The 9,197-nt window shown below is 48.5% G+C and overlaps 1 protein-coding gene across 3 annotated transcripts in view; it reads right to left on the bottom strand.

Annotated features, from left to right (window-relative positions):
- LOC110520666 (ras-associated and pleckstrin homology domains-containing protein 1) overlaps window positions 1-6,676 on the bottom strand; it is a 148,821-nt gene extending 142,145 nt beyond the window's left edge. For 2 of the 3 annotated variants that reach the window (XM_036975351.2, XM_036975352.2), the window contains exon 1: window positions 6,455-6,676. The gene's annotated coding sequence lies outside the window, so the exon portion shown is untranslated. The remainder of the gene's footprint in view (window positions 1-6,454) is intronic. The other variant, XM_090230500.1, reaches the window with a different exon arrangement.
- Window positions 6,677-9,197: the final 2,521 nt, after the last annotated feature.

Genomic DNA, 9,197 nt, shown 5'->3' with positions numbered 1-9,197 from the left:
CCCCTTGGCGCAGGACTGTGGTCTGACGACCAGACCTCCTCCCCCTTGGCGCAGGACTGTGGTCTGACGACCAGACCTCCTCCCCCTTGGCGCAGGACTGTGGTCTGACGACCAGACCTCCTCCCCCTTGGCGCAGGACTGTGGTCTGACGACCAGACCTCCTCCCCCTTGGCGCAGGACTGTGGTCTGACGACCAGACCTCCTCCCCCTTGGCGCAGGACTGTGGTCTGACGACCAGACCTCCTCCCCCTTGGCGCAGGACTGTGGTCTGACGACCAGACCTCCTCCCCCTTGGCGCAGGACTGTGGTCTGACAACCAGACCTCCTCCCCCTTGGCGCAGGACTGTGGTCTGACAACCAGACCTCCTCCCCCTTGGCGCAGGACTGTGGTCTGACAACCAGACCTCCTCCCCCTTGGCGCAGGACTGTGGTCTGACAACCAGACCTCCCCCTGACAACCAGACCTCCTCCCCCTGGCGCAGGACTGTGGTCTGACGACCAGACCTCCTGTAGCAGAATAAACAGTTGTCTCCATGGCAGGGGGGCAGAGATGTCCTCTGTACAGGTGGTCTATGATTGTCCCTGTCTGTAGACACACAAGCACTCACCATACCTCAATAATAAAAGTATGACTAATATACAATATACAGACTAGAGGTCGACTGATTATGATTTTTCAACGCCGATACCGATTATTGGAGGACCAAAAAAAAGCCGATATCGATTAAAATCGGCCAATTTTTTTAATTTGTAATAATGACAATTACAACAATACTGAATGAACACTTATTTTAACTTAATATAATACATCAATAAAATCAATTTAGCCTCAAATAAATAATGAAAGATGTTCAATTTGGTTTAAATAAGTGTTGGAGAAGAAAGTAAAAGTGCAATATGTGCCATGTAAAAAGCGAACGTTTAAGTTCCTTAAAAGTTTAAGAGGGTAGTGCCAGACTGAAGCCACTCTTCAGTAAAAGGCACATGACAGCCCGCTTGGAGTTTGCCAAAAGACACCTAAAGGACTCAGACCATGAGAAACAACGTTCTCTGGTCTGATGAAACCAAGATTGAACTCTTTGGCCTGAATGTCAAGCATCACATCTGGAGGAAACCTGGCACCATCCCTACGGTGAAGCATGGTGGGGGCAGCATCATGCTGTGGGGATGTTTTTCAGCAGCAGGGACTGGGAGACTAGTCAGGATTGAGGTAAAGATGAACGGAGCAAAGCACAAATAGATCCAGGATGAAAATCTGCTCCAGAGCGCTCAGGACCTCAGACTGGGGCGAAGGTTCACCTTCCAACAGGACAACGACCCTAAGCACAAAGCCAAGACAACGCAGGAGTGACACATGTGACAAATACAATTTGATTTGATATGGGAAGTAAATCCCACTTGGGTCATCACAATGATCTTCATCGTGTGATTAGGTTCTGCAGTAACAGTCAATTGAATGTGCTGAGATTAGGATTCAGTCTTACCAGATTCTGTTCTACACATATTCCATTCAGTCCTGACAGATTCTGTTCTACACACATGCCATTCAGTCCTGACAGATTCTGTTCTACACACATGCCATTCAGTCCTGACAGATTCTGTTCTACACACATGCCATTCAGTCTTGACAGATTCTGTTCTACACACAAAATCTGCCCATAAGATATTACTGAGTGGAAAATCATGACAAGGGTATCATCTCAGGCCTTGGCTCGCTACTCTGTCCAGCTCAGGAGAAAAACAATATTTTCCATCCATCCACAGGCCTGTCCTAGCAGCAACCACAGCCACAGGCCTGTCCGAGCAGCAACCACAGCCACAGGCCTGTCCTAGCAGCAACCACAGGCCTGTCCTAGCAGCAACCACAGCCACAGGCCTGTCCTAGCAGCAACCACAGCCACAGGCCTGTCCTAGCAGCAACCACAGCCACAGGCCTGTCCTAGCAGCAACCACAGCCACAGGCCTGTCCTAGCAGCAACCACAGCCACAGGCCTGTCCTAGCAGCAACCACAGCCACATGCCTGTCCTAGCAGCAACCACAGCCACATGCCTGTCCTAGCAGCAACCACAGCCACAGGCCTGTCCTAGCAGCAACCACAGCCACAGGCCTGTCCTAGCAGCAACCACAGCCACAGGCCTGTCCTAGCAGCAACCACAGCCACAGGCCTGTCCTAGCAGCAACCACAGCAACAGGCCTGTCCTAGCAGCAACCACAGCCACAGGCCTGTCCGAGCAGCAACCACAGCCACAGGCCTGACCTAGCAGCAACCACAGCCACAGGCCTGTCCTAGCAGCAACCACAGCAACAGGCCTGTCCTAGCAGCAACCACAGCCACAGGCCTGTCCTAGCAGCAACCACAGCCACAGGCCTGACCTAGCAGCAACCACAGCCACAGGCATGTCCTAGCAGCAACCACAACCACAGGCCCTCTAAAGGGATGTTTCAGGGCTGAGAGATATGAAGTTTAATGTATAGGCAACCTCAGACCTACAGTACTGCGTGTTCCAAATGCCACCCTATTCTCTCTTGGTCCTGGTCCAGTAGAGCACTATAAAGGGAATCGGGTGGCATTTGAAGGCATCTATTGATAGATGCCTATAGATTCCCTCACCTAAGCCCTACCGCAGTACCACTGCAGAGTCCAGGGCCCGTTCTCCTAAAATCAAGGCTAAATTCATGGTTAGAAGAAATATTTAAGACGCTTCTGGGAAACCGGGCCCTGGTGTTTCAGATCTGGGCGCCACAGAACTTCAGATTCCTCACTGATGACAAGCGGCTGTAAGATTTGTCCCCTCTGCCTCAAAAGTCTCTGTGCCAAGCTGCTCAGAGCTTTATGGTCCTACCTAATAAATAGATGTATAAACCTCTCTGATACAGAGCTAAATTAATAGAAAATGACTAAAGTAAAAGTCACCCAGTAAAATACTACTTGAGTAAAAAGTCTAAAAGTATTTGATTTTAAATATACTTAAGTATCAAATGTTAATTAAAAATATATATAATTAAGCATCAAAAGTATGAATCATTTAAAATTCCTTATATTATGCAAACCAGACAGCACCATTTTCTTAATTTAAGGATAGCCAGGGACACACTCCAACATTCAGACATAATTAACAAACGAAGCCTGTGTGTTTAGCGAGTCCTCCAGATCAGAGGCAGTAGGGATGTTCTCTTGATAAGTGTGTGAATTAGACCATGTTCCTGTCCTGCTAACCATTCAAAATATAACGAGTACGTTTAGGTGTCAGGGAAAATGCATGGAGTAAAAAGTACATTTTTTTCTTTAGAAATGTAGTGAAGTAAAAGTTGTCAATTATAAATAGTAAGGTTCAGACACCTCAAAAAAACTACTTTGAAGTATTTTTACACCACTGGGCCCAGTGGGCTCATAAAGCATTATAAACATTATGGGCCTACCTATTAGATTTATAAACCTCTCTGATACAGAACATTATGGGCCTACCTATTAGATTTATAAACCTCTCTGATACAGAACATTATGGGCCTACCTAATAGATTTATAAACCTCTCTGATACAGAACATTATGGGCCTAGCTAATAGATTTATAAACCTCTCTGATACAGAACATTATGGGCCTACCTAATAGATTTATAAACCTCTCTGATATAGAGCTTTATGGGCCTACCTAATAGATTTATAAACCTCTCTGATACAGAGCTTTATGGGCCTACCTAATAGATTTATAAACCTCTCTGATACAGAGCTTTATGGGCCTACCTAATAGATTTATAAACCTCTCTGATACAGAGCTTTATGGGCCTACCTAATAGATTTATAAACCTCTCTGATACATAACATTATGGGCCTACCTAATAGATGTATAAACCTCTCTGATATAGAGCTTTATGGGCCTACCTAACATACTGACCAGTGTATAAATGCAACATGTAAATGTGTTGGTCCCATGTTTCATGAGAATAAAATATACAACACATTTTCCAATACACACAAAAACCTTGTCTCTCAAATTTGTTTACATCCATTTAAAGTTGTAAACAAATTTGTTTACATCCCTGTTAGTGAGCATTTCAACTTTGCCAAGATAATCCATCCACCTGACAGGTGTGGCATATCAAGAAGCTGATTAAACAGCGTGATTACACAGCTGCACCTTGTGCTGGGGACAATAAAAGGCCACTCTAACATGTCCAGTTTTGTCACACAACACAATGCCGCAGATGTCTCAAGTTGAGGGTGCAGCAGTTGGCTTGCTGACTGCAGGAATGTCAACCAGAGAAGTTGCCAGAGAATTTAATGTTCATTTATCTACCATAAACAGCCTCCAACATAATTTTATAGAATTTGGCAGTACGTTCAACCAGCCTCAGAACCGCAGACCACGTGTAACCAGGCCAGCCCAGGAGGTCCACATCCGGCTTCTTCACCTGCGGGCTCATGTGAGACCAGCCACCCAAACAGCTGATGAAACGGAGGAGTATTTCTGTCTGCAATAAAGCCCTTTGTGGGGAAAAACATAATCTGATTGGGTGGGCCTGGCTCCTAAATGGGTGGGCCATAATTTTTTAACTAGGCAAGTCAGTTAAGAACAAATTCTTATTTAAAATGACAGCCTACCCTGGCCAAACCCAGACGACGCTGGGCCAAATTGTGTGCTGCCCTATGAGACTCCCAATCACATCCGGATGTGATACAACCTGGATTCGAACCAGGGACTGTAGTGATGAATTAGGGTGTAGGAAGCAGCTAAATCTACACACAGAATGTTTAGAACAATCAACGGCCATTTATTGGATTAGGCAGCTCTAGTGCCCGATCGATTACAACAAGGATGTGTTCATATGAATATCGCAGGTTATCAGAGCTGTTCCTCTTTCTAATACTGTAGGTAATACAGAGCGGTGCAGCTGAGAGGCAGTGTGACCGGGTGGGGCTCGGCGGTGTTCGCACCATGCTCGATTAGGTAGAAAGCCTGGTGATTTATATTTATTTATTTATTTAACTAGGTAAATCAGTTAAAGAACGAATTATTATGTTACAATGCCGGCCTGCCCCGGCTGTAAATACATCAGTACATACATGTAACAGATGAGCTAGCTAGCCACAATAAATCATTGTTATCTCATATATATATATATTTTTGGTTGTTCATAACTTCTGTTGACTAAGTACGTTTTAATGCATACCGATATGGTGTTAAAGCGATTCACTTTTCACAGGGGCGAAAATGTGTTTACTCCGTTGCTACGGTAACCGGCGGCTGTTGTCTTCAGTGTGTTGAATTTCCGGGTCCGCCTTCAAAATAAAAGTCCCTATCTGAGAGTGATGGCATTACGGATACAAATTGTGATAACATGCCATATTTGGACTAGCTCATGCTAAACAAGGTTGGAATGTTACAATTTAAAATAAAAATGTATTAGTTTGACAATAAACAGAACAAATAATTGAATTCACATTGTGGATGTATTAGAATGCATAATTGCATTGGGGGCATAGTTATAGGCACTGTACATCTTTACTTATGGCATGAAACAGGGTATCAGTCTACTCAGTGGTTATCTGACCTTTAAAATTGGACAAAGATTATTTAGAGAAAACATTTGAAAACATTTCAGATATATATCGTAAATCGCACATAAATTTGAACGACAAAATCGAGATTATATTTTTAGGTCATATCGCACAGCCCAAAAATAGACTGCTTCGCTGTGGCATCAAACATGAACCAACAGTGCTGTGATGAGACAATTTAGAAATTACAGGGTGGCAACACAGTTGAAACGCTGGCACGAGAACACGCCTATATCAGTGACTCGCCACGCCCTTATCATGTGTAGGCCTAATTCAGAATTTACATCGTACATATTGCCCCAATTAGGGTTCCCTTACTTAATGGTATGTCACATTATTCTCCCCGGCAATAGTGTTCACAGGCCGGGAACCATCCACGACTTTTCCCTGTGCTTGTCCTTCGGCGGACATACACTGCATTATTCCATGAACAGGGCACCAAAACATTAGCCTCATACAAACCACAACACACCCATTTAGCCTGAAAACGTCCAAACCAGCTCCAGATGCAATTCAATTCTCATCTGCTGCCTTCGTTGAAATGAATCAACGTTGTAGTCTCATGCATTTTTGGCCTAGCGATAAACGTGTTGTTTTTCTTGCATTTAAAACACAGGATAAATCTGCCTTGGCCATTTTTGTGTTTCCAACTGTCTCTAGATTTCACCGCTGTAGAAATGTAGGCTAATCATGGTAGCCTGATGTGGCTCCATATCAGCGAATAGGCTAATGAGTAATCCGTTATAATAACCTACAATTCAACATTGCATCGATTTAACAGATGAGCGTCCCCTGATTCCAACGTAACATAATTATAAAAACGTTTTGCAAATGCAAAATATTGCTCGTAAATCAAGGTGGGTTTCAAGAGAGACAGAATGTAAGCGGCTACTTACTATCACAAATCCAGAATGTTTTCCTCTGTATCCAACGGGAAAACTGCTACAATTGATCGGCACATGCAATATTGTGATTTCAATTGGTCGGTTTTCAGAATTGAACGGTTTTCACCGGCGATGCCGACTTCTTAGCTTCGTAACAACTCTGACACTGATTCCTCCCAGCTCCATTCTGTAAAAACCAGTCAGGAGCGCGCCGCAGATGGGAGGCGCGTTCCCGAATTCCTGTTTCCTGTCCAGAGGAGACTAGGCCTGCAGTCCCTCAGTGCTGCAATCAGTCTCGACCAATCAACCAACCGAGCGAAAACAAACGCTTTTTATTTGAGATCGTCAGTCACACAAATAACAGTGATTTAAATACATATATGTTTTCATACAAGGGTTTCTTACCTGCATATGCCTATATTGTACAGACAGGTCTCACTCGGGAGTATCTATGTCTGGGAATTGGGAAATACTCATTATATGGTTGATAATATTACCACTAAAGACATATCATCTCTTGGTGGTTCCTCTTCAAAGGCCTGTAATGTGAGACTGGTGAGTATCTTATACAGTGAGACTGTTAAAATTGCCCCTTAGACGCTGATCTTGGGTCAGTTTAGCAATTTCCCCGCTAATAGTTAAAGATAGGATTGGGGGAGGGCAGGCTGATCTTAGATCTGTAACTAGGAGAAACTTCACCCTGGAGCAAGAGGGGACATGTGGGGTCACAGTGATTGTTCCTCCAGGCCTGAAGACAAACCACATGAAACAGGTCATGGTCAATGACTAATCTTAGCCCAGGGCCTGAGCTCAGACAGTATATCTAGCCAGCACAGGAGGCTGCTGGGAGGAGGACGGCTCATAATAATGGATGGACCGTTTGTGTTTTATGTATTATATGTTTTGTATTATTCTTCTTTTGGCTGGGGAGAGGCGAAGGTCTCATCGCTGCAACTCCCCAACGGGCTGGGGAGAGGCGAAGGTCTCATCGCTGCAACTCCCCAACGGGCTGGGGAGAGGCGAAGGTCTCATCGCTGCAACTCCCCAACGGGCTGGGGAGAGGCGAAGGTCTCATCGCTGCAACTCCCCAACGGGCTGGGGAGAGGCGAAGGTCTCATCGCTGCAACTCCCCAACGGGCTGGGGAGAGGCGAAGGTCTCATCGCTGCAACTCCCCAACGAGCTTGGGAGAGGCGAAGGTCTCATCGCTGCAACTCCCCAACGGGCTGGGGAGAGGCGAAGGTCTCATCGCTGCAACTCCCCAACGGGCTGGGGAGAGGCGAAGGTCTCATCGCTGCAACTCCCCAACGGGCTTGGGAGAGGCGAAGGTCTCATCGCTGCAACTCCCCAACGGGCTGGGGAGAGGCGAAGGTCTCATCGCTGCAACTCCCCAACGGGCTGGGGAGAGGCGAAGGTCTCATCGCTGCAACTCCCCAACGGGCTTGGGAGAGGCGAAGGTCTCATCGCTGCAACTCCCCAACGGGCTGGGGAGAGGCGAAGGTCTCATCGCTGCAACTCCCCAACGGGCTGGGGAGAGGCGAAGGTCTCATCGCTGCAACTCCCCAACGGGCTTGGGAGAGGCGAAGGTCTCATCGCTGCAACTCCCCAACGGGCTGGGGAGAGGCGAAGGTCTCATCGCTGCAACTCCCCAACGGGCTGGGGAGAGGCGAAGGTCTCATCGCTGCAACTCCCCAACGGGCTGGGGAGAGGCGAAGGTCTCATCGCAGCAACTCTCCAACGGGCTGGGGAGAGGCGAAGGTCTCATCGCCGCAACTCTCCAACGGGCTGGGGAGAGGCGACGGTCTCATCGCCGCAACTCCCCAACGGGCTGGGGAGAGGCGACGGTCTCATCGCCGCAACTCTCCAACGGGCTGGGGAGAGGCGAAGGTCTCATCGCTGCAACTCTCCAACGGGCTGGGGAGAGGCGACGGTCTCATCGCCGCAACTCCCCAACGGGCTGGGGAGAGGCGACGGTCTCATCGCCGCAACTCCCCAACGGGCTGGGGAGAGGCGACGGTCTCATCGCCGCAACTCCCCAACGGGCTGGGGAGAGGCGAAGGTCTCATCGCCGCAACTCCCCAACGGGCTGGGGAGAGGCGACAGTCTCATCGCCGCAACTCCCCAACGGGCTGGGGAGAGGCGAAGGTCTCATCGCTGCAACTCCCCAACGGGCTTGGGAGAGGCGAAGGTCTCATCGCTGCAACTCCCCAACGGGCTTGGGAGAGGCGAAGGTCTCATCGCTGCAACTCTCCAACGGGCTGGGGAGAGGCGAAGGTCTCATCGCTGCAACTCCCCAACGGGCTGGGGAGAGGCGAAGGTCTCATCGCTGCAACTCCCCAACGGGCTGGGGAGAGGCGAAGGTCTCATCGCTGCAACTCTCCAATGAGCTGGGGAGAGGCGAAGGTCTCATCGCTGCAACTCTCCAACGGGCTGGGGAGAGGCGAAGGTCTCATCTCTGCAACTCCCCAACGGGCTGGGGAGAGGCGAAGGTCTCATCGCTGCAACTCCCCAACGGGCTGGGGAGAGGCGAAGGTCTCATCGCTGCAACTCCCCAACGGGCTGGGGAGAGGCGAAGGTCTCATCGCTGCAACTCCCCAACGGGCTGGGGAGAGGCGAAGGTCTCATCGCTGCAACTCCCCAACGGGCTGGGGAGAGGCGAAGGTCTCATCGCCGCAACTCTCCAACGGGCTGGGGAGAGGCGACGGTCTCATCGCCGCAACTCCCCAACGGGCTGGGGAGAGGCGACGGTCTCATCGC

Source organism: Oncorhynchus mykiss, chromosome 3 (assembly GCF_057628025.1).
Source record: "Oncorhynchus mykiss isolate SJ-2025 chromosome 3, ASM5762802v1, whole genome shotgun sequence".
Taxonomy (NCBI): Eukaryota; Metazoa; Chordata; class Actinopteri; order Salmoniformes; family Salmonidae; genus Oncorhynchus; species Oncorhynchus mykiss.
Note: the sequence above shows the minus strand (reverse complement) of the source record. Positions and strands in the feature narration are given on the sequence as shown.